Raw genomic sequence first — 26,651 nt, 5'->3', positions numbered from 1 at the left:
AAGGGGCAGTCCAGACCTGCCCGAAATCTGTTGCCTTGGGGTGTGTGCGAGTGCAAGTGTGCACCTATGTGACTAAGAGATTACTAAAGGAGAATGACTCACGCTCTGAATGTATTTGGCAAAGTCATAAGGACTTTCCCTGCATTCGGCCTCAGCTGCAGAAGACATTCCTGTGACTGAAAAGTGCTGTCCTTCTGGTTTTATGTGTCATGAGATTTATTTGACCAGTACTCCGCACTTTTGCTATTCCCAAGCCATGTGTTGTTTATCACGTGTTCCACCCATCGTTTGTGGGAAAAAAAAAAATGTACGGCTTATTCCATTTGCAGATTAGATTAAAAAAAGAGTGTGTGGTTGCTGTCATTTGTTTGTCAAATTTATGGAGAGCTGAATCTTAAGTTGCGTTCTATTTATCTGTGCCAACTGTTTGTCTGGTTGTTCTAACCCTCCATCTGACTGCTCCCACTGGCTGCCAAAAATGCTGTGATGTAGCGCTTTCAGTTGATGAAGGCTGCCACTGCTGCCGCAGCCATTTGATCATATATCAGCATGTCTTCACTTAGATATGCCTGTGAAATGCTATGCCTGGGTTACAATGCCTACACACGGAGGCTGTTGAAATACTGGAAGCATGACAGTATATGACGGATCACGTCACCAAGCAGCGTTTGGCCGTTTTTCAGAATAAAGCATGATCACAGATGATTCGTCATTGTAGATTTTAGGCTTGAATGGGGAACAGAAAGAAGAATGATTTTAGTTGTCAATCACAGCTTTGACTGCTTTATTGCTACTTACATCCACATAGAGGAGGGTGTAAATGTAATTGTACTGCAGTAACTTTGCCATAACATTTAATACTACACAAGGTAATCGTTGGGAACTGCAGTGCCCAACGACATGCCAGCTCTTGTATTTTTCCATGTCAGTGCCCCTTGTATCCACAGTCAGTGTGTGGGGGGCAGACCTCTCTTTAGAGTGGGGCTGAAGCCAGGCATCTTTCCAAAACTCAAGTCCCCCAACCCTCTCTGCTGGGTATAAGCACTGCTTTGTGTCACAGTACTGCTCCCTATGGTTCTTATTCATATACTACTACAACACCACTGCCTCCACTAGATACTGGAATCTACAATTGGGAAGTGTACCCAAAATAGCCCGCTGTTTGACAGACAAACTCAGATGTTTCCTCATTAAGTCAGGCTTTTGGATTAATATGCCAGAATGCAAAAGGCAAACCTTATCATTGCAGCCTGTAAAGTAGTTTGCATTGAAGTGCCTTTTTCTGCTTGGAATGTGGCTGTGGCATTTTTTGGCTTAGGCTGTGCTATCACGAGGGGTATTGGAGAGCACGAGCAGAGTAAATACATTTCAAACAGCACAGCACAACCAAGTATTAGCAAATGATCCGATAGCATCTGTAATCCTCTGGAAAACCTGGAGAGTTGTTTTTGAATAGTGCTAGCCTTCATCAGATAGTTGGCAGGCGTCGGGGGTGTCCACATGTGTGACTGGCTGGCTGGGCTAGCGGCGCGGCTGACTACAGTATGCGGGAAGATCAGATTACTGAACGATTAGCCATGGCCTCCTATCCCAGGCCCAGGGAAATGATTTTCCACTGTCATAATTCCCTAGACTGAATTACGCAGGCCAGTGACTCAGAGATACTCAATACTACAGGCCTAAGTTCAGCACCACCTAACTGTTGCTCTCTGGAGAGGGGAGATAGGCTGAGAGTGGCTGTACCATTATTGCACTATAGGACAAAATAGTTTTCTAATTTGAATTTCAAGTTGGGCTCTGGTGGTTGCTCTCAAACATGGAAGGTGGTGTGACCCAGCATCAACTGGGGCCATGGGCAATGCTCATTGTGATGTTTACCCTTCATTTGGGACACAAAGGAGGCAGCAGACAGCTGGAAAACAGCCCCGAAACTCTAAACTGTCCCTCACATGTCCTTCAATTGTGAGACATGCGTCAAAAATGTTGGCACATGTCAGATGGGCAATGAGGCAGTGCAAACCAAGCAGGCCTCTAGTGGAATTTTGCTGAATGGAAAGATAGCTGAAGAGAGAGAGGGGGGGTGAGAGGAAAAGTGGGAGAGGCTAGCCGCTGGAGGTAGGACCATGTTTCCAAGGTGCCTACCCCCCGAGGCAGGAATCCGATACATTCCAGAGGCTCCTGTATCCAGACGAATAATGGTGACTAGGGTGTAGCGTTTCATCAGATGACACATGATTGGAGTGTAAGTGCTGGGAAAGTAAGAGCTATGTCATAGGCTCAGAGGTAGCCAGCTCTGGTTGCCTGGGGGATCGGGAAGTATGCCAGAAAAGCAGGACAGGTTATGTGAGATATGGATTTTTCAGCAGAAGACAGTGTGGTTTTTATAGCTCTTCTCTTTGTCACACCCCCGCCCACTCGCCACCATTTCAATACAGACATTCACATCATTTTAGGCATTCAGGTGACACTCGGATTAAGAAGTTACACTGGGCGGCGCTTTAGGAAAACCCTCCATTGCATTCTGATTAAGCCCATAGCAGCAGTTAAACTGAATTAGGATCAGCACTTAAATTACCTCTAACAAATAAGAGCCAGTAGTTCCTGTTTGGCTTCTATCTGGACTAGTTATGGCATGACATGCTTTTTAGGTCCATGGGTTTCAGAGAACTGTGTGATATTGCTCATCATATGCAGCTTTACAAACTCACCTGGGTTTAGATCAACACCTGTGATGATTCAGTATCTGCAACCTAATCTATGGATTTAATTTTCCTCTCGAAGTGGAGTTTTCAACCCCGGAAATTTGTGTTCACCCGCTCCTGAGCTAAAGGCTATTTATACTGCAGACACAGAAAAATACCCTGTTTTATTTAGTGGTCAAAAAACAAGCTGTTGAGTGTTAATGGACTTCACCTCAGCCATTCTGGCGGACCCTCGGGGTACAGTGTGTTCATAAACTCGGCAAGGGAGCTCTCGGCACTAGCCTGCTAATGAAGCCATTTTCAGAGATGGAGAGATGCAGTAATGGGAACGCACCACTTCACTGCGGGATATTCTAACCCTGTCCTCATCATAAGTGCTATCAGTCATCGGATACTATTAGAGTTTTTTTCTCCTTCGTCCATTTAGCCGTTCAGACGACCCTTTTTCAGACTCAGAGTTGAAGATATTTATATGTATGTTGCCTCTGCATTATATTGAAATGTACATCACATTTATACTGATTGACTTGGAGCACTGGGTCAAGGTTTTGCATTATTGCTGGATAACAGGAAATCTGTGATAATGACTGTTCTGCCAGTCGGCCTATATGTGTAAACGTTGCTGTCAGTCTGTTTAAATGGGAGACATTAGCTTTACATCATTGGACCTATAGTTTGGTGCTAAAAGCTCACTGATGTGAACATAAGGGCAGAGAGGTGAAGGGGAGTGGAGTCTGTATGTTTACCCAGTTGTCTGGTGGCCTCTGTCGGGTCTGGCTGCACCACAAATACCACACGCACACACACTCACCTACTGTAAGACTGACGCATTCACACCCACACTCTTGCGCGCCTCAAGTTGTACTCCACATGCATATGGTATATATGTGGAAAGTGTAAACTGTTTACATGTTGTTCATTGAGGAAAAATTATTTAATTACAAATCACATATGAATTCTGTGTGTACCACAAGTAGAACTGGAAAGTATCTATTCTATTGTACTATATTATATTAATCTGTATGTTTAAACAGATATTTGGAGTCACACAAGTGCTGTCAGTCATTTTATTGTACATTATGGATGGTATCTTGCTTAAATACACTTTATTAACGTGCACATACAGTTGAGGACGAAATTATTAGCCCCTCTATGAAATTTAAAGTTTTTTTCAAAATTTTCCCAAGTGCTTTTTTAACAGAGCATGGTATTTTCGACATAGCATTTGTAAACATACTAGAAAGCATACTTTAGAAAGCATAAATCATTTCTATTTGCACACAATAACTAGAATTATTTAAAAAAAAAATAAATAAATAAAATTACCAGGGTCAATATTATTAGCCCCCTTAAGAACTGACCTTTTTATTGAGCCATAGCACAAACCACAGTTGTGCAATAATGTGCTTTGACTTTGTAATACTCAAAGGTTGTAAAATCAAGTTAAATGAACAGTTATCTCCCAATTTACACACCGTATAAATACTTCAGTAAGGGTTTTAGCTGGCACTTGAGAAGCATCATGCCAAAAACAAAAGAAATCAGTTTAGACTTGAGAAAGAGAATTGTTGATGCTTACAAAGCAGGAGAAGGATGTACAAAGTTATCACAGCGTTTCCAAGTGTCAAGAACTGGAGTGAGAAGCATCATCAAGAAATTCTAAGAGAGCCACACTGTACAGAACAAGCCTGGCAGAGGTAGGAAGCGAAAAATTTCAAAGACCCTGGAAAGAAAACTAGTGAGAGATGTGTCTAAAGACCCCAGAACAACTGCCAAGACACTAGTGAATGACTTAGTCAAGTCGGGAATTGTAGTCTCAAAGAAGACAATCATTAGAGCTCTGCGAGGTTGCAGACCAAGAAAAACTCCACTTCTGCAGAAGAGGCACCCTAAAGCCAGACTGAAGTATGCTAAGGACAACCTGGAGAAAGATTATGCATACTGGAAGCATGTCCTTTGGTCAGATGAGACGAAATTAGGGCTCTTTGGCCATAGAGACGTTGCTTACGTTTGGAGAAAGACGGGTGAGGCATATAACCCAAAGAACACCGTCCCCACAGTGAAACACGGTGGTGGGAGCATTATGCTGTGGGGATGCTTCAGTGTGCCTGGAACTGGGAATCTAGGTGGAAGGAATCATGAAGAAAGAAGGATATGTGAAGATTTTGAAAGAAAGCAGTCAGCAGCAAAACTGGGTCTGGGTCGTCGCTTTGTCTTCCAACACGACAACGACTCAAAACACACGTCACTCCTGGTGAAGAACTACCTCCAGAAGACCAAAGTGAACATTATTGAATGGCCTGCACAAAGCCCTGACTTGAATCCCATAGAAAAGCTGTGGGGTGAACTAAAGACCAAGGTCCATGCCAGAAGGCCATCAAATCTGGAGGAGCTTGAGAGATTTGCCAAAGAAGAATGGGCTGGGATTCCTCAGGAGACGTGTCAGAGACGTCCAGCAAAAAGGATACACAATTGACTATTAACATAATAATAATAATAATAATAATAATAATAATTTTGACCCTGGTAGTTTTTGGTTTTTGTGAAATAATTTCATTTCTGTGTGGAAAGTAAAATAATGTAAGCATCCAAAATAAAACTAGGATGCTTGAAAAAGCTGTTAAAAATTCAGCACTTGGGAAATACTTTCAAAAGAATTAAATTTTCATAGGGGGGCTAATAATTTTGTCCTCACCTGTACATATATGGACAATGCAAAACATTCTATTCTATTATACAATATGTGCAATGTTAATATTATCAGTACCATAATCTAAAACTAATCAAAATATGCACTCAGGTTTTATTGTTGAGCTGCATTCATTTCAGATAGGTGTACCTGATGAACTATAAACAACTAACTATCGTGAAGATTATGATCAGTTTTGTTGAATACGCTCTTAAGAGGTGTTGATTCAACTTCATGGTCACCTATGCAGTGTGAGATACTGTTGAGAGAGAGTGACATACTATATACTATACCAAGAGATGTCTGTAACACTTGAGATAAATTAAGTGGACAGAATAGTAGAAACACCCTTCAGTATTCAGCACCGCCACAAATTGCGCCCCCTAAAATGACCGTTAAGTTGAGTCATCATCTCAACAGTTGAGATCAAAACCGAACATTATGACCTCCATGAAGGAAGCAGTCATTACAGAGCCGACGTATTAGAGTGCAGTGGTTTTAGTTAAGTGTACCTATTAGCTGACAACTAAGTGTTTAACAGTCGTGGCTGTCTTTGCTTGGACTTGTTTGACTGTTCATCCTGAAGCTTAAACAAGATCACAGCTGTGATCCGATGCTGTCAGGAAGGCCGTGCTTAGTGTTTACCAGCTAGAGTTTCTGTTTACTGTGCTGTCATGATAAGCAGTGATGCTGTAGGAGAGTGAAACCTCTAGGTGACCTTGTGTAGGTGTTCACTCCTCGGTTTTCCTTTGTTAGACTATGATAATAGAGTGTGTTGTTAGCCAGGACAACAGTGCAACATCAAAATAGGCTCGTCCATGACGCGGCCTCTCTGTTCGCTGTCCTGATGCTTGAGATCAGACCAGGCCGGAGCGTCGTGGCGTCCCACCAGGACAGCAGGACAGAGTAAACTTTAGCAGGGCATCTGGTGCCCAGTGCCCCTGTTCTCCTGTCTCTTAGCCCCAAAGCAGACCACACCGCCACATCACAGCAAGTCATCTGGTGTTCAGTCGCCCCCCATCTGTGAGTGCATTTTGCTTCACTGCAAACAAAGCATTGCGGCATGCAAACAGCCTCCACTACATCTAAACAGCTCAGCCCTGCTATCTAGCTTTAGCTTTGGGTGGAAACTACGAGTGCATTGCCAGGGTTATGGGTCATCTCCATTTCAATTCATTAAATTGTATCGAGGCATTGAGAATCCACCGTAACGAACGGACCACAGCTGATGGCATACCTCTTCTCCATTTTGAATTGCTGAGGTGGAAAGAATTGTAATGGTGGCGACCCGAGGTTTAGCTGCTGGCAGCTCCAAGTGTACCCCTCCACTGATCCGAGGCGGTGCCGTGTCTGCCCAGCCTGCTGTCTCTCATCCATCCTGGGAGGTAGGGAGATTTGTGTGTGGGTCTGTGTGTTTGTGTGTATGTGTGTCCACCCGTCTCTGTCTGTGCAGGACAGGTGTTGGCAACCCCGAGGTCAGTCCAGATGCAGCTGGGGCACCTAGACAGAGGGACGGCTGGAGACTGCAAATGACAGCAGGATGAATGAGCTTTGTTTTGCCAGGTTTGGGGCAGTTTTATTCAGAGGGTGAAGCTTTGAACAGGGTCAGTTGTGACGGTCAGGTGGTGCAACGGCTGGCTGCTCTCAGTAGGACGAGCTACAGCCGCAAGCATTTGGCCCTTACATAGGCTTGGAGGCTGTTTGGGTAAAGAAGCTAAACTAAAGGGGCCACAGTGGGGTGTGCAAGCCTGCAAACACAAACAGCACCCTACCCCTTCTGTGAAGTGTTAAGTGGCCGGATATGTTTGGTGAATGGGACACAGGTGTCTGGGCCGTGCTGTGTGTGCCTGGCCAGAGGTCTCTGTTTGTTTTCTCTATGTAATGGCCCCCAACTCTCTGCTGCAACTCAACCAGAGCTCGTTGGCTCTCAATGGGCCGGGTGGAGGCCCCCTCTTTTTTTTTTTTTTTCCCCCTACTGTGGGACTGAGCAGTGGATGAACTTGAGTCAAGAATCTGATAATGAAATTCAAGACATCCCACAACACAATGTTGAGGCTACACTTTGAGCAGGCCCGGTGCTTTTGAGGTTCCTCGTTCTTCCTTTTATTCTTCCCTTTATCCCTCCGTTGCCTCTGATGTACCCCAGTAAAGCAGGCGTTTGAAGTTGTCAAGACTCTGGCTTTACTGTTGAGTCCTCAAAGTGCTTATGTGACAGGTAGAGAAGAGCTGGAGGGGAGTAATGTGACTCCCACATAGTCTGCAGCCTCCCAAGTCTCCATCCTCCACGCCCTTGTCTCCCACTTGCCTCCCGCGCACAGGCTTAGTCTTTGTGGTGATGTCACGCCGCTGAGCTCCCCTTTGTTGAGTAATAGCCCAAAGGTGTGCTTTGGGCACTGAGGAAGACTCACACAACGCCACCATAACCACATACAGTGTCTCCCCAGGGAGGGCACTAGAGTGAGGTAATGGGTTGTTAACCCCTCATCCACCTCCATGTTTGGACGGCAGACTGTCAGCAGTGGCTGCTACCACCCTGATCTGATTGTTTGAGTAACCCCATGGCCCCCCAGACGACCAAGCCTCGGAGCAGGTTGATGATAAGTATACAGTTAATATCTGGCCCACCTAACACTCTCCCAGCTTCCTGTCTGCCCCCCCCCCCCCCCCCCCCCCCACACACACACACACACACACACACACACACACACACACACTCCCCTCAAACTCTGCTCTCATTTCTCTCTGCCACCCTCTGTGCGATTGTCTCTGATGCCTTCTCCTGAGTGCCCTGTTTTATTTCTTTATTTCACTCATCTTTTTAAATTCCAGAATCCATTTCTTTTGTCCCCAGGCACAAAGGGTGATGGCTAGAGACGGTGTCGCAAATTAAATTTGCTCCCCTCGGACGTGGGCACGATGGAACAGTAGAAGGAGAACAGGAGCAAAGAAAGCTGGAGGAAAAAGCCCATTTCCCATGCATTGCTGTCTCCTTCCTTAGGGCCTATAGTGGAGTAACACCAACACCTCTATCCCCTTTTTTTTCCCCCTCTCTTTAATTTTCTTTTCCTTGCTCTCTCCCTGACTCGATCTCGCTGCTGCTGTTCCTTCTCACTCAGCCTAACCCGAAGGTCTCTCTGCTCTTGCTACCACTGCTAACAATCTGACCCAGTTTATTAGTTTGGGTCTAGTGAATCATTAATCGAGGTTATCTAACTGTTCCTGTAATGATTCCGCTGTGACTCGTGTGTCAGTGCCTCTCTGTGTTCGTAACCGATCAAGCTGTACCCTCATGCTCCTTGCTCTACACATTTGTACACTATCATAACCATCGTGCAGAAAAAGCATTGTCCCTCGAGCTAGACTATATGTTTAATAGGTGCGCTATGCACTGTAATATGTCATTGTGTCAGAACACAATACGAGGACTAAGTGCACTGAATGCAAATTAATCTTGTGGGATGGCAGCAGCTGAATAGACTGTGGTTTTGGGGAAAGGAGGGGAGCAAAGGGAGGGACAGAAGGAGGGCTAATAGTGGCGACAGAGAAGAGAGGGAGAGAAAAGAGCATGTGAGGAGGAGGAGGAGGGATGTGGGATGTAGTCATCGCCAGGCCCATTCATCATGCAATGCCTGCTGGGATGCGCTGGGGTCAGTGCCGCACAACACAATTACAGCCTGTTCTGGTGTGTTGTGCTCGGCTCCACTGTGTTCCGACTATGTTCTGTTGTCTTTTGTTAGATTTCTTCTGTTCTGGCTCTCTTGTTTTCCCCTTTGCGTGTTTTCTTCTCTGCTGCTCTCTTCTGTACGCTTGTGTTCAGTGGCAGATTTCTCATCTCTGTTTTTCTTCTGTCACATATTTTTGAACTTGCTGCTCAAGCTATCACTAAATGATCTGCAGCAGCTCTTTGAGCAAAACATCTCAATTAGCTGAGCTTTTGTTTGTTGCTTTGAGTCTTAAACTCTCTACTTTGGCGTTTGCAGCAAATTGCCATATTTTCTGCTCATGTGGTGTAGCCGCTTGTCAGGCTGTTGTACCATCCGCTGCACAGCCTTCTTTCATCCACATCTGAATCGCAGCCACTAGTTTGATTCATGTGATTGACAGGCCCGGTTAGCATGGGTGTGTGAGATGCTAGTAAGCATGTTGTTTACCCTGCCTGCCTGACAGTCCTCCATGAGCCTACAGATGTTTCCAGAGAGCTGCAAATATCAGCTGTGTACTCTAATGTCAGTTGACAGCATATCCGATCATAAGGATAACTCTGTCTTCCTGTCCATGTCTTTTTTTTCAAGCAGAGAAAAAGAGTTTTCCCTGCCCTGAAACCTTTTTGGTGGTCTGAGCGCCTAAATGAAAAACGTCACGCAACGATTCAGCAACATCAACTTTTGAAGGCTGATCCAGACATTTTTATTAACATCATAGTACAAGGCAGGAATTCATGCTGTCGAGGTGGCATGTGTTTCTGTCACTTTGCTAAAAACCACTAGATGACAGACCGCACAGATTCCCCCTACAGACAAATGCATGATCTGATTTGATTTTGAAGCCCCTTGCTGCATATACACTATTTTAGTTTGAACTATGTGGTGCTTTTCTTACATTTTCCTAAAGACCCAGTGAGTATTTGATTTTGGAAGGATCACAATGTACACAATTAGGGTGTTTTAACATTTGGATGAAAAGAAGCATTTGTATGTTTGTCTTTTTTTAGTGATTATGATTAAAATGATGAAATACTGTGGCTGCAACCAACAATTATTTTCAGTCAATTATTGATCAATCTGGCCTTTATTTTCTCAATCAATTATTCATTTGGCACATAAAATGTTAGAAAATAGTCTTGCCTATCACATGTTCCCAAATGCCCAGTGATGTCCAGAGCTCCAAAATGTTTACTCTCAAAAATAACATTCATATGCGACAAAGAATTAAAGACATTTATGAAGCTTGAACTAGCAGTTGTTTGGCACTTTTACTTGGTAACAAAATGACTGAAATTAATCAATTTTGAAATTTGTCTCCGTTGTTTCAGCTTTATATAATACACACATGTAACACATACAGTACGATGTAAGCAAAATGCCATCAGGAAATGTTAATGGGTCAGATTGAGTTGCTGTCTAGTGTAGCGTGTGTGTATATATGTCTTGTTAATTAATGATTTTATAGAGGGTTCCAGTTCTGTGTTGTGACGTTTTTAGTAATGGTGCTGCTACTCTTTGGTTTACATTTAGATGACAAATTATGCCTTTAATTAATGGCATCATTAGCACAACTGGTATATATTTTGTAATATATCATGTCGATTGTGGTGGAATATTATGCAGATCCCTTTTTGTTTTTTACATTTTTCATTCTAAGCCTTGAGTGCCAAAAAATCCTTGATGACGAATACTCAGTGTTCTTTTAGAAATGTATTCTTGGCATAAGAAAGCTGTTTATTAAACAGCACGCGGACCATGGGGAATAGTGGGTTTTTTCGTAGGTTGTGCATTTGAGCAATGATTTCCAGTAGTTGTTGAAAAATGTCTTGTTACAGAACAAAAGACGAACGCACCCAAAGGTCCAAGAAGTTCACTTGCTCACTAAGAATGCATTGGGTGGTGTCTTGGCTGACGAGAACGAATAGGAAGCCCCAAGATTGACTGCAAGAATGACAAATCATGGCCAGAAATTGCAGCAGTTTAACGTACTGAGCATCTGGAAACAATTTGAAACAATGGATTGTCTTCAGCAGGCTCCATGTCATTGTATGGATGCTTCTTTTTCCTGACTTTATTGAGTTTCAGTCTCCTGAGACAAAGAGTTGGATGACATAGAAAGACTGGCTTGGCATTCTTTGATTTGATATTCACCCTAAAACTCATAACATGCACACTCAAAAACATTTGGTGGATTGGCAGGACGTTGATTCAGAATGATGGCATTTTAAACCTGACAGAGTAAAATCATATCTTCAATCCACGCATGTCTGCTTTGTGTAGCATTGACCCAGTGATATTGGATTTTTGCTGACTAATCTAACCACTTACATATAGTATACAGGTCCCTGATCTGATTCATATACCGTCATTAAAAATATCAGAACATGTATTTATCTTTGCATTAGTAAAATTAAATGCAACATGGGACATCCTAAGTAGGTCCATTTTAAGCCCACAGTAGGTTTTTTTTGTCAATAGTTGATAGACTTTCTTTTTCTCTCTGCTAATCAGTAGATATGCCAAGTGAAAACTATAAGAATGTGTCTTTAATTTGAAGTGGCCATTGTGCTCTTTTTATAATGTCTACCTCCAGCACTAAACTTGGCCATTTTGTATTATCTAGGACAAGTTCAAACCACATCCCATTGCGGCAGTCTGGGTTGCTAAGTACACCTGCTCCGTGCCTTCCTAACCTGCAGACGCAGCGACCTGTCTTTCATCAAGTAGTCTTTTGTGCGCCCTAATGAAGTCGGGGAGATGTGACGACATGCCTCACATTTCACTCTTCACCTAATTGTGTTGATGTGGAGGCTGATATTACTGTTGTGGTGGTTAATCTTCCCAGTGAGAGGAAATGGCGAAGTCATCAAGGGATACGACACAGCTAATTAGACTTGTGTATGCTTCCATGTCTGAGGGAAGAGGTGGGGGTGAAGTGAGATGGAGCGAGAAGCGGTGCAAAAAAGAAATTGACTTTTTCCCCTTTGAAAGTTTTTTTTCTTTTATGGACTGAATGGGTCCTGAAAATTACTTCAAAAGCCTGTACCTTGAATATATGGCTTATTCTTTGAGTGTTGTGACGCTTAACGACAGCACCCACTTTCTGACGGGGAACGACTGGGGGAAATCTTAACATTCATTACAGGCTGACATTTTTGCCCACTCCACAACTCACCATCTTGAAGAGTCTTAAATTAAAGTAATTTAAAATTGCACAAAGACCAAATGACCTACTGATACAATAATGCTATTTTTGACTTCATCCTCCCCTGAGGAAAGCTGTTAGTAGGTTTGACTGATTGGGGCCCGAAGCCACTGGCTCTCAATTAGAAAGAAGACAGAGCTTCAACCCGTGCTGCTGGAAAATCAGAAGTAATGAATTAGTGATAAAGGTTTTAAAGACAACACCATTAGCAGGGCTGTCGGTAGGAGGCGGACTGCTTTTGCCTTGCAATTTGCAGAGTAGGTAATTTGGAGTCTAAAGGAATACAAGTGAAATGCTCTGGATTTCTTTTTCATTTTCTCGCCTTTACTCTGCGTCTCCTTTTCTCTCCCTGTGGCTACCAGTGACAGTATTATTAACCTCATCTCCATTGCGCTGTCCTCATGTGACCTGAAGTCATCTCTTGTGAGGAGTGGTCAACCGCTCTGCCTCTCAGGGTCTCGAGCCTCACTGGAGCTTGTAATGCATTATGGCTCTATCACTCGAGGGTGGGAGGATCAAATAATATATTAAGATTACGTTGCGTGCAGTCACACTTCACTTGGGTTGAGAAATACTACGCTAGCAAAAAATTTTGCAGAGTCATACTTTGATAGGTATTCTTTTTTTTTCAAGGGCTGCCTGAGGCCTCGTTTGATTTTAATTTTGGATTCTGACCCATTGCCAATGACATCCACACCGCTCATCCCCCATATTGACCGCCATTAGCACACACAGTGCCCATATATTGTCAGGCTGATACCACCCAGTCCGCCTGTGTCCTTTTCGGCCAGTAGAAGAAGTTCAGTCCTGTCACCTGAGGGATAAAGTGTATGGTGGAAACTTGTATCCTCTGAGGTATGCAGGGCAGATGCAGATCCTCCGTTGGTTCAGCTGTTGTGCGCCTGTTGTGCCCCGTGCCGACAGGGAGGGCACAGCATGTCTCCGTCTCCGTTATTGGAGGAGTTATAGAGCCAGGCAAGCTTTTTACTGTTTGCGGTGAGGTTTTCATGCCTCTTTAAATCGGAATGTAGAGTCGTGGTGGTCCTTTACAGGGATGATTTTTATTTAACTCTATATTAACCAATTAGAATTATTAGTAAGTAAACATCCAGTTTCGAGGATATGTTGCATTGTTTGTTCCACAGCAAAAAAAAGATCTTGTCGTTCATCTTTAACTTCTTGTGTGACATAATCATAACCACCAACCAGCGTTTGCTGGTGGTTGTGGTTTCGTCAGACGTGGTTGCTTGAGGTAACAAAATAGTTTTTTGCCCACACACAATGGTCAACATCAGCCACTGATGAGCTCCCAGAAGTTTCAGTAATCAAATTCATACTGTACATAAACAAAGTGTTTGACAACTCAATTTATAACATAAACAGGATGATAATTGCACATTTAATTTAACTGGTATTTTAGGAACTCAAATGCACGTTTTCTGATTCCTGCTCTGCCTGAATTTCTAACCTTATTATAGAACAATTAAAGGTTAAACTACAAGTAATGAGTTAAACGGTTGCCTTTACTGTCCTCACATTACAGCAAAGCCAGTACATTGTGTTTCACCTTATTGAGCTTTTCCCCTCGTCTCAGAGGGCACTTAGTCTCATCAAGAAGCACGGTGCGCGAGGCCGAGTGCCTCAGTTAGAGCAGGCATCTCAGTGACCTGTGCTTGATGCTCACAACAACCTCTGAACTTTCCATAACCTGCCTCCATTATATTAACTACACACAGTGACAGTGAGCAAAGTTACAAGTCTCTGTCAGTAAGCCTGTGAGAGATCTGTCTGTGACAGCTGAATGATGAACATCACGCTGTCTCACTCGCTCACAGCCATCACTCCACCTTTCCGCAGCCTCGCCCATTCACTTGATACAACAGTGACTTCACCCTTGCATAATGGAATCCAACCGTCCTTCCCGTCCCTCTTTGCTCTCATCAGCTGCTTGCTCTAATTAGATGAGGGTGATTTCAATAAAGTTACTGTCGTCCTCACTCCATTAGTTATATTAACACTCGGATTCCTGCCCTGGAGTCGTCTATCTATTCACCGGGGGGGCCTATCCTCTTCTTTTCATGGGTCTGTGTAACCTAGTTACTGAGGCCCAGCAGGGGAGGCCAATCAATTAATGAACAAAGGAGCCCGCTCACTGAGCAGCAGCGCAAGTCTGGGACTATAAACAGGGCGCTCCCAAAACATGGTCGCTGTCAGTTCAGTGCTCATCTGATGGATGTTGTGTTGCTTTGTTATTTTGCGTGTGTGAGTGTTATTTCAGAAGAGTCTAAAGCCGGTGGACACTGTAGCGTTACATGCCAACACACCATCAGCCAATATTCAGGTGTCCCCCATTGTGAATGAGAAGTGAAAGGAAAAAGATGGATTGGAACATTTTTTGTCAGGAAAGCATAAAACGCCATCCACCACCATCATATTTGAGATGTTAGTAAATGGACTGTGGCATTTTTTGGCGTTGTGTGTGTGAAAAGGCTGGAAATAAAACATTTTAGAAACCCCTCCATTTCCCTCAGACTAAATGTGGAGCTGAGCTAACAAATTAGGCATGTGGTCAAAGGTTAAACGTCCGTATTCTGTGATTCTGATCAGTCTCCCATGGCAACAGGCAGATTTGGACGGACAACCGTTCTCCTCTGTCCACCTGTGCCCTCTCACTAGCTTTCACCACTTTCTCATCCTTCCCTTTTCTCAATACCTCTTTTCATCCTATTGAATCCCCCGACTTTTCCACGCCTCACCTTCTTTTTTTCCACATCCCTCAGGTCCACCCCTCGCTCTATCCCATCTTTCTTCTCTCCAGCCTCCTGGTCTCTCTGTCATCCCTTTTTTTCTTAATCCGGCTATTCGTCCCCAGTGTTCCCCTCCCTGGAGTTTCCAGCTCTGTCTCCCTGTGTGTGAGATCAGGGAGCAGGCTGTTGTAACAAGCTGTTGAATAATGTAAGCACGGGGCTATAGGCCAGAGTTTCGGTTAACCCTTTGATCTCTGATCACATAGCGGGTGAGGCGGACACATCATAAATGACAGCTCGACAGAAGGGCAAAGCAGCCTGAAGGCCTTCCGTCTTCCTCAAACCTCTACCTAAAGGCTAAAGTTCCCCCATCCGGTTTCATTGTCATGGCCTTTGTAAGCAGGAACACAGTGAGCATCCCTAGCCTTTGTTATTCTAACATTGATGTATAATTAAAGGGTTAGAAAAGACGTTGCTGAATAATTGATATTGGAGCAAAGATGTCATGGCATCCTGAATCTTATCGTACTCCGTATTTTTACTTGCAATGCAAATAAAAGATTTACCAGTTTGCTTTCTTTCTGGTCATCTGGTTCAGTCTGCACTGATTCGTTGTGGCACCGTGCTCTAGTCTGACTGACAAGTTATTATCATTATTTTATTCAGCCTTATGTGACCTTTATGTATCCTGTTAAGTGTCAAAACACAAGGCTAGGGATAGTGAAATAGCCGTATTAAATCCTCAACAGCAGTCATGTTTGTTTGTGCGTTACCAATTTGTATCAATTAACTGGCCAAGTCACGCATTTCCAATCTCAAAGAAGCGTAGCCAGCACACAAGGTCCCATTAACCCTTTGTAATCAATACAGATTCCCCTCTTCTTAAGTGCTTCTAGTTAGCTTTAGAGCCTCACATCCTAAGGCTAGGGTGTATTGATCGGCTGGACTGATTGGAAGTTACCCTTCAGGAGGTGAAGGATAGCAGTGGGACTGGGGATGTTTTGGCAAGAGAGGGGAAGGAGTGGGTCTTCATGGCTGGATCAGCTTACCACTTCCTACCCCCACACACCTGTTAAAGCCAGCGGGAGGGAAAACATACCACCAATCAGTGTGTGTGTGTGCAACTGTGTATCTGTGTGTGTGTGCATGCACAAATTGATTGTGTGTGTGAGAGAGAAAGAGAGTGGAAATGGCTGTTTGTGTGCTCAGGAGAGCAAATGGCTGAGAGGCGTAGCAAATGAGAAATGTGTTACATAGGGTTTATGGTGACGGCGTGTGCCTGAACCGCATTGACTTTGGCAGCTGCTGGCCTTTTATGGATGGGTGACAGGACGCAGATTTTACATTTTACTTGGCGAACACACTACGTGACAGTCTGCTTTTTCGATTGGGTGTTTGGACCCAGAAGTCACCGCAGAGCTGCATCCGTACCGAAATGCATAAATGTGCACAAATTTACACACATGAACACACACATTCGTATAGACAATACACAGCTGTCAGGAAGAGTGTGTGTGTGTGTGTGTACGGTGTACCACACTGGCATTTAATCCATAACTATGACAGGCTTTCCTTGAACTGACAGGGAAAAACATAGCCCTCTTCCCACATAAATACACATACTACACATACCTCTCCCTCTCTCCCTCTCTCTCTCTCTCTCTCCCTCTCTCCCTCTCTCTCTCTCTCTCTCTCTCTGTCTCTCTCTCTCTGCCTCTTTCTCGGCCTGTTTCCCTCACCGAAAGAATAATGAAATATCCTTTTGATATCAAAGTGTTGTGTTCGAGGATATACACCATGCACTCAGCCCTGTGGAGGCTCGACCCTGTGCACAGGCCCCAGCTCTACCCCCCTTCTGTAAACTGATATTCGTGCGGTGTCACGGTAGGATACACAGCAGCTGTAGAGGCGGCAGTGAAGAGGGGAAATGGGAAGAGCCAGCATAGTAGACAGAGCCCAGATAGACCTGTCAGCTCTGTGACACCCACACATGCCTCAACCTCTGGTCCAGGACGAGAGCAGAGGAAAGGAAAGCAGCTTGGCTGAGGACAGGTAAAGAGCTTCAGTGAGGGGCTGAAACAGACAGACTCTCGACCATTGGCAGAGTTAATACTAAAGCCGTGAAAGGGATAATGGTGAGCCGTGACAGAACTATGTTTATTTAGGGAACACGGGAAGACTTGAGGAGGAGAGGATAGAAGACTTGGCAGGTGCAATACCTAAAAAAGTTTTCACCCTCCTTTTAAGTTTACACAATGAGCTTTTTTGACTAACTAACCCAAATCTCTACTAATACACCAAAGTACAAATATAAAACAAAAGAGTGATTGAATACATATTTATCCAACTCAAGTTGGTTATTAGCCTGGCAGCAATTGCAGGCTTATTTCTGGGAATAAGTCACACGCTGATACAAATTTTACAAAATTCCAGCTGCTCTGTCAAGTTTCAGCTATTTGTGGACTGAAGGTCTGGACCCTGACTTTGTCACTTCACGACACTAACATTATGGCGTTAAAGTTATTCCTGTGCAGTTTCTGGCCTGTGTTTGGGATTGATGTCTTGCTGAAATAAAAGTCACCATTCTCTCTCAAACTTTAGCAAGTTTCCCCATAGGCCTTTGCTGTATTTATTTTATATATCTCCACAATTCTTCCAGGTCCTTCCAGGCAAAAAAATAATTTTCAAAGCTTGCAACCACCAGACTTAATGTTGGGGATGATGAGTTTCTGCATTTAATATGATGACCAAAAAGCTACATTTCTGTCTCATCACTCTATGAAACCTACTTCAACTTTGTTTCAAAGTCTCCCACTTGCCCTCTGGCAAACACAAGCTGAGATATCATGTGAGGTTTTTTTTTTCTTTCTTTAACAGTGGCTTTCTCTATACCAATGTGCTATAAAACTGTGACTGGTGAATCCCCCAGGCAGCAGTCGTTGAATGCACAGTATCTCCCATCTCTCAGCCGTGAAACCCTGTGGCTGTGACGGGCCTCTTGGTGGCCTTCACACTGCTGTCCTTCAATGCAGAGATGCTCGGTTTTTGACAGCCTTCTCCTCGCAATTACAAAGCTGTGCCAGATTTAGTCGTTTTTAATAATTGACCTTACTGTACTACAAGGGATGATTCAGCATCTGTTTTCCTTGTATTTTCTTGTATTCGTTATTCATCTTTATAGCCTTGTTCTTGACAGGAAAATGGCTGCTGCATCATCCAGATATAGGTGTATTTAAAATGAGTTGTGCACTCAACATCAGTGTCAACTTATCAACTATATTGAACCATCTTATAGTTGTTGATTTTATTTGAATTTCAGTTCAGTTGAAGCAGAAATAGTGAGAGAGAGAGAGGGGAAAAGCTGGAACTGAGCTTAAAAAAACACAGGCTTTGTAATGGGATTCATGGCCGGGGCTACAATTGGGAGTGTTATTATTGTTATTGCAATAAGCCAATCATGAGGCTGGGTATTTCTCTGCAGTAGGAGTTTTTACACACTTAGTGCCTGAAATTACCACAATGGGGGCATGTGTCAAGTGTGTACTATTTGTTTATGTAAAACACACTGTATACAGCCCTCTGGACAAATTTCCACTTCCATCTATCTATCTGTTGTTCTTGATTATGCTTTGAAAGCAAGCTGGCGATTACGAACACATTTTCATGCAGGAGGAAAAATCCTATCTGTTTGATCTTACAGGCAAAAATATGGGCAGCACAACAGAATCTCATCTCTTGTGTCAGCTATTCTTCCACACCGTGATATTCCCATGGGAACACATTTCTGCTGCGCGAATCACAGTCAGATCAGTGCGGGTTGTTTCTTATCTGGACATGAAAGAAGGGAAGAGGGAAGTGTAAAAGGGGAGAGAAAAGGAACGAGGAGGGGAGGGACAAGGCTCCCCCTGGGAATGATAATACCTGAAATTCACTGGGCGGCCTCTTGAATCTAACTCATCATCATTTCTTGAGAAGGTACTGTTGTTATCCCTACAACACTCAAAGATGCATCCTCTGCTCGGCTGTTTTTTTTCCCCTTAGTCCCTCCCAGGTTGATTGAGTAGATTAGACGGTTACATTGTTTATGTGTGTGTCACAGCATGCCTGGGGACTTTATTATTAGTTTGATAGTTTTCTTTTATTCATCTGCGGTCATCATGAGCACTGTTGTTGTTTGATAGGATCTCTAGTTCATGTCAGGTCAGCAGATCTGTTATTGCTGTTCCACTGCAGGTGGAGAAGTCTTAATAAAACTGTTGTGCTTTAGTCAGAGATTCTGTGGCGCTTGGGATGGCTTTTCTCAGCTGAATAGGCAGCTGATTTGATCGGCAGACCTTACAGCATGAAACCACACTGACGTACCGTCATCTCTACTTGCCCCTTCCACCCTGAGCCCCCCCAACTCCCACGCTCACTCACACACACTCACACACTCACACACGCACAGACACAGACGTGCCTCAAGCGCGGGCAGTATGACTTTCACCTCTGAGTGATCCTCATTGTCTGTATAAGGAGGGACCCATTATGAATCCTCAGTCCCAATGGAGACATTGTGCTGCCTGCCATGCTCCCATGTCCTTCAGCAGCGTCCTGAGATGACAGTAGATAAACAATGGGAACAAACAGTCACTCCCACCAGCATTGATCTGGCCCCCTCACCCTCCCCAGCTCTCACCAACAACGCCACATTGATTCCACCTACACTCAATTTATATGAAAGCCCCACTGCCCCACCTCCTGTTTCTACTAGGACTGACAAAAATGATAAATGACCAACCCCTTTCTCCCTCTGCCACCACCTCCCTGTGCCTCGCGCTGGCTGTCCAAAGCACTACAAGCTTATTTCTCCCCTCAGAAATCCAATAGACTGACCTCCCCTTTTTCTCAGAAGTGTACTCGTTTTTTTGCGGATGGAATGTGGGGTTTATTCATTGCTTCAGGTTCCTCTTATAATTTCCACACATAAACATGTCACTGTTGTAATTCCCTGCCCGACATCCATATGCATGATGTCAAACCATCAAAAAAGACCAGTGAAGGAAATTATTATGCATTTCAGTGACACACACCGTAGCATCTCCTCTCCTGTGGCTGCTGGCTAAAAAAGTCTGCAGTGTCGCTCAAAGATGAAATAATAAGCAGATCCTCAAAAGTGGGGTCAATTATTTCTTTTTCCCATCAGCTTAAACAGCCCATTCTCTCCTTATGTAACTGATTAATCTGTCCACTGTGTAATCACATGTGAATTAGATTGCAGTTAATTCAGACATGACACCTTGGCTGTTTGGATCTCTTGTCATTTGCGAATGATAATGGTTCTACTGTCCTAATGGAGTATCAGCTCACTGCAGTATTTTCTGTGTCTCTTACTTCTCTCCGTGCCGTACTTGGCTCCTTCTCAGCTGCTAATAAAGGTCTGCAGTATACAAATGATGCCTTCCATGGATTCAACTGTATCCTATTGTACAGATTCACTGTCCCCATACCTGTAAATGGGGCACAGAGTGTCTATAAATAGATAAACTGTGGTAGTGAGCTGCCGTTGGTTATCAGCAGGAGGGGGCGTTTGTATGCGTGTATGTGCACAAGGTTCTTTTTATGTGCTACGTGGAGGTGAACGAGGCTATTGATGAAGGTGTTGGTTCCACTCTCACTACTCTACCTCGCCACCCAGGGGAGTAATGCCATTGAGGAAAGTCTCCATTTCACATCTTTGCTTCACCGTTCCCTAATGACCGTTCCTGCTTCATCTCCACCCAACTACAGTTTTCCCATGGCTCCCACAGCTCATCCACACTGCTTTTCGCACTATGAAGTAATCCATTTTACACTTCATGCTGCTCTCGGATCCCCCTTGCTTGAGATCCCAGATCTCTAAGAGGACACAAGGTTTGGGAAGATAGTCTTAGATGAAAAAGACTCTGAGAGTGCCATGTATATTTTATTCTCTGGCCTCTGTGTTTTTATTCATCTGGGTCCTAATCGTCCCCGTGTGTACGGTGTAATCATGCTAGTATGCCTGTGTCTGCTCAGGTTATCTTCGTGGAGGACGATATCTGTGTTGATGAGATCTGACATGATCCCCCTAATGGAAGTCTAAGGGTTGGGATCTTGCTCTGTCTGGTGCAGAATATACAATATAGACATGATGCGGAAATGCCCCAATTCTCTCTAATTGTCATTGAACACACTTTAGCTGTCTTTCCATTGTGTTCATAATTGCTCTCAGGAAAAGATTGCACTCCCTTGTCTGGATTTGAAGACAAGTCTCTGCCTCTTTCTCCCATTACTGTGTCAACGAATAACAATGCAATCATTTCAATTACGACAGCGCCGGGACCGAGGTCTTCAAGTAGGGCCTTGAGATGTAATTGGTGGGGCACGGGCGAATTGAGGAAAGGCATTTTTCTTCTGTGAAATTGCCTCAGTCTTGGGGACAGTAAATTGAGGTGCTGAAAAATGATGTGATAATTCAGCCACATGGTTTGGTAGGAGAAATGGTCTGAAAGTCACTTTCTAGAGAATTAGAAGGCAAAACTACATTTCCCTCCCGAGTCCTCTGTCCTTCACGCAATGGCATGAAATTAATTGATGAGACAGAGGGAGAGGGGAGTGTCGGTGTAAATGTTTGCAGCTAAAATGAAGCTGCCTGCTTGTGCATTCAGATTGGTTGAAGGGTGGGAGGTGGAAGCTGGAGTGAGGATTCGGCGCCTCGTTCCATGCTATTTCACGGCCTAAGCCTTTAATCGCAGCAGCCACAATAGATGCATAAAATGGAATTCAAATTTCAGATTGATTGATTCTGTATTGATGAATGCCAAGGCTGGCTTAAGAAAAAAAAAAACCCTGCAACAGTAGCTTTTAAATGTAACCTCTTTAAGAAGGCGCGTCCTTGCTTCTCTCATGTGCCTGTTTGTTGCTTTAAATGCGCTTCAAAAGAAATATGAAAATTCTCGCTTTTTGAAGTTTAATCTCTTGCAAGAAAGGGTGGGAGGCAGAATGCAAATGTAAAAATTTGCTTTAGCTAGGCTTCATGCTGTTTGTGGTTGAGAATTCCAACACAGTGGTCTTGTAGCTGTCGACAGTTGTCATGACACTTCTAAAACTATAATTTTGTCACCTCTGGATGTCGATAAAGTCCTTTAAATTAGTAACACACGCACCATTTTATAACAAGACTACGAGTTAAGATGCATAACATTTTGACCTCTCTCTCAACATAATGTTCAATCCTCGCCTTTGTCACTCTATTGTGTCTCATTTCTTAATCCCTTCAAGGCATCTCGCATAGTAACGGAGCTGGCATAAGCACATTTGGTACTGTTTGCAGTGTCGAGATTAACAGGATTACAGATTAGGGATTACGTTGGCGTCATTCTTACCCATTTAACCTTGACCCATGCCCTAGTGTATTATTGACATGATCGGACCAAAGTTGTTTTTCTCTTTGTAAGGCCGGAGTGTTTGCACAGAGGCTCAGTAATATTTGTTCAGGAATAAATACAAACAAAGCACACATGCTTTGTAGCGAGATCATTTGGATTGTAGATCTTCTAATAAGCCTCTCGGGGCTGTTCCTGCTGTGATTGAGCCACTTTGGTACATGCAACATCAATACACAAAGACCAAAAAGTGACAACAACAGTAGCCTTTTGAATGAGTGTCATATGGATTACTGCCTTCCTTCCATTTCCTCCTGCACAGTTTCCATGCCTCTGAACACAACGCAACTCCGGCGTTTCCATGGAGGGCGTGCGGTTGCCAAGGCCTGTGGTGATTGAACACAGAGGGTCATCGTTTATTTCTGTCAGTCAGAGGCGAGGGGATGGATTGCAGAGACGGGCAACAGAGGGAGAAGGGGAAACTGTTTGGTCCTTCGCGGGTGCTGTTCTCCTTTTTATTTGTCGAAGGGATCACCTACAGCTAGTCCCACTCTGGTTGACAGTGGTAATGTACTGACTCTCCTCACAAAAGCCCGGGGACACTAAGTCACATTCACACTTTAAAAGAAGTGCAACAGCAGCGTCGGGGAGGGAGGGGAAAGGGGAGGCAGGGGCGTTCGAGGCTACATGTGGCCTACCTTAGTGTTGTTTATTCAGAGAGTTGTTCCAGCTGAGGACCAGGCTCGGTCCCCCTCTTCCTCATCGTGTCTCATTAATCTAGCAGTGTGACTCTGGCCTTCTTCCCATGATTTAGAGCGAGCAGGTTTGAGTGACCACCCACCCTGAGGAAAAGCATTAGTCTGTCCTCTCGGCCGTCACCTGCTATTGTTTATGCCTCTGCTTCATTCTGTCACCATCTTTCAGCTGCTATGAAATAATGAGTGAAATATTTTAATTGATGTTTTCAAAGCCTTGAGATTGATGGTCACCTTAGAGGGGAATTTCTCGCTCATTTCTCCCAGCAATCTGTTTTTTTTAAGGTTTGGTAGTTGATCATCGTTCACGTCCTTGCTTGTGCTTTTGTCTTCCTTTCCACTCATGTTCTCTGCTCCCTTCGCTGCTCTTTTTCCTTTTATTGGTCTGTCTGCCACCTCCATTTAGGGAGACTTTTAGTCCATGTGTGCAATTACAGAGCTCATATTCGGTCTGAGCTCTTTCCATCATTGAGAATGAAAAGGTTGGCTATCAGATACGCATTAGTCTCCATCTGCCTCTCCCTTTATGCATGAGTTAAGACACTGACTCTTTGGCAGACTGAAACACTCTGGTCTCTATGCACCTTTTTGGCTGCTCCTCACCTTACAGATATGTCTGCTGGCTATACCTCTCGTCAGCTTCTGCTAAGCATGAAATATTCATGTTCTCTTTTCTTCCCTCTGCATTTTTGCATGTATAATTTTGAAGGAAGAGGGACAGAGATTTTTGTATCTTAACTTCATCTGAGGTATAGATGGCAAAGAAAGTAGAAGACACATCAGGTGTGATGGTTTGCAGACCTTTGAGATCCATTAGCCATTATTCTCAGTGCAATATCGTCATCTCCATTATCGTCTAATGTATTGTAGTCTCTATTTAGCTGGCTTGTCTCAAAGCTGTAGCTTCACACTGCCTTGAGCTTTCCCTCTACATGTGTCATCTGCTCTATTACTCCCCTACTCAGGCCATCACACTCTCACTGTCTGTGTCTCTCTCTCTCTATCTCTTCCTTCCCTCCTTCCGGTGTAACTCTTTCTATCTCAGTCTGAAGGTCAACATTGGGAGGCGGTCATCACTGCTGAGATTTGGGCATGAAGTGAGGTTTTCTGTGCCCTCCTCTGTTTGTGCTGTGTTACCATTTAATCTGTTTCCAAGCCATGTCAACAGCGTTGTTAGTCATGGCAGTGCTCATTGTCTCCCTGCAGATGAAGATAACATGTCTTCTTTCCAGTTAATCGTTAACAAAAAATGATTTGAAGATAGCTTCTGTCTACAGCTGGTTGGTTGTGGAACTGATTTATATGTATATATGTATATAGTTATGCTAGTTATTATAGTTAGCACGGCAACAAATGTAGCTATGGACCAACAAAGGCAGTGAAGAAAAAGCATTGAGTCATGTTAATGCAGGCTTTAAAAATATCAAAAGCAACAGGTTTTGAAATGGATTCAACCCATTTGTTAGATGTCAAGGATACAAACAATGCCCTTTGGTGAGAAACACTGAATGTAACACAGACTTTGTGTATTTACAAGAAAAATCCACCGTGAGCTACTAATTATTGCATGAACAAAACAAGCAGTCGGAAGATGTCAGCTGGGTTTTTGGAAACTTTTTTCCAACTTTTTTGATTTTATTTCATTGTTTTAGCAATTTTCAGACATTTTATAGATTAAACCAATCAAATTGAAAGAATAACCAACAGATTCCCCAGTAGTTGAAATAACCATCAGTTGCAGCCCTAGATTCTGCTGAAAGTCAGTGAATGAAAAGAATTATTGCCTTGTCCTCTCATCTACACGAGTGTCTGGATATGAGGGCGAGTGTCGTGTTAGAAGTTGTCTCCTTTGTCTTTTCTTCTGCTTTGCTGTTTTCAACAACAGTCACTTCCTGTGGCTAATCATACTTTGATATGCTATGGCACGAACCTTAGCTCCCTCAAAAACAAACAAACAAAGTACTGGGGGGATCTTGAGGCGACCAAGGCTGTAGGTTTTTGTCTGCTCCGCTGCGATACATTCACTGAACGCCCACTGTTTTTTTTCACAGCCTCTCTTTACATTAGACTCTGCCTCCCTGTGAAGAGGAAATTTGGACACGACTCAGAGAAAAAGAAGTGTGATGCCTTCCACTGCACTCACAGGGAGATTTAAGGCATCCTGTTAAGCTTAGCTGGAAGGCTAGAGGGGGCAGAGCTACTTGCCAGGAAGCTGACCTTGATTACATTAAAGGGACGCACCATGGGCTTGGTTTTCCTCCATGTAATACTGTGTGTACAGGAATGATAACTTCAATGATGAAAGGATTATGTAAATGAGATTCTGTTAGAAATAATGTGTGGAATGAGCTAAAGTTTATCTCCTATCAGCTTTACAATCAATACATTATTGATTTTCCCCAGCCTATCTGATGGATAAGTGTAGCCAGTAGGATTCAATGTGCTGAGCAAAGTATGGCCACTCTTGTATTTTTAATGTTACACTCCTTTAATTAAACCCCAGTTTATAGTGATACTGATAAACCCTTTGATGGCATTATCAAATCCATTTTACGTTTGATCTGTGTCTGATGAGTCTTGATGGGTTTGGTGGTCACTGTTTAATGTCTTTGGGTTGAGAGGGTTGTGACTCTACTGTAATGGGTATCTAGGGTTTTATAAAGGTGTCTGTGTGTGTGTCTGTTTGTGTGTGCGCTCACCTTGATAGCTCTCCAGCTTAATGGACGGAGCATTTCCATGCAAAGGTAATGATTCTCTGTCTCGTTTCTCCACCAGGCCTCTAAATGGAGAAATGATGTTTTTGTAAGTGACTAGCTCACACCGTTCTCATACCGCATCTTGTACTTTTCACACTTGGCTTGATGGAGATTGACTAAAGAACTGGTGTATTATGATAAGTCTGCAGAGAGTGTGGGGATGTATATTGAGTGTGATGAGGGGTTTTCTCCCAGTCTAAAAGATCCTACTGTTGCCAGGTCCGTCTGTCACTGTCATCCACTCCTCTGCTCCTGGATCACTTCCCTTCCATCAGCTTGCTTTTCTCCCTTCTCTGGCACTTCATTTTGGTCTTGATACTGTTGAGGATTTGAGGGAAATAGAAGGCGAGTGTCCCCGCGGGTGATGGCTTCACTTGGACTGAATCAAGAATTGGCTCGCCTTGAGGCTTTGTTGTCACTCACATTCTGCCTATTGATTGTGTGGAGGTTGCATGAGCGAGTGATTATTTTGTGTGTGTTTATGTTTGCGCTCACAGGGGTGTGTGTGTGTGTGTGTGTGTGTAGGGGGAAATTGGCAGCTCTTACTTTGTGTAGGTGAATGCAAGGACTAGTTTTGAGTGAACTTTTGGACTGTTGGCACTGGCAGTATAGCTCACACAGCTCCCACACAACTCCAAACCCACACAAGAAAAGAATATGTTGCTTGTTCTATAGGAGCTGATTCTGTGCTCCCAGGTTTTAACATTA

At 43.7% G+C, this 26,651-nt stretch overlaps 1 protein-coding gene across 2 annotated transcripts in view; it reads left to right on the top strand.

The window, feature by feature from the left end:
- The window catches only part of LOC139207526 (bifunctional heparan sulfate N-deacetylase/N-sulfotransferase 1-like), a 40,828-nt gene that overhangs the window by 1,186 nt on the left and 12,991 nt on the right, over positions 1-26,651 (top strand). Inside the window, exon 1 of one of the 2 annotated variants that reach the window (XM_070837265.1) lies at positions 6,753-6,776. The exons of the other annotated variant lie outside the window; for it this stretch is intronic. The gene's annotated coding sequence lies outside the window, so the exon portion shown is untranslated. Of the gene's footprint in view, positions 1-6,752; positions 6,777-26,651 lie in introns of those variants that run through there. 2 annotated transcript variants of the gene reach the window in all.

This window comes from Pempheris klunzingeri, chromosome 9 (genome assembly GCF_042242105.1).
Source record: "Pempheris klunzingeri isolate RE-2024b chromosome 9, fPemKlu1.hap1, whole genome shotgun sequence".
Taxonomy (NCBI): domain Eukaryota; kingdom Metazoa; phylum Chordata; class Actinopteri; order Acropomatiformes; family Pempheridae; genus Pempheris; species Pempheris klunzingeri.
Note: the sequence above shows the minus strand (reverse complement) of the source record. Positions and strands in the feature narration are given on the sequence as shown.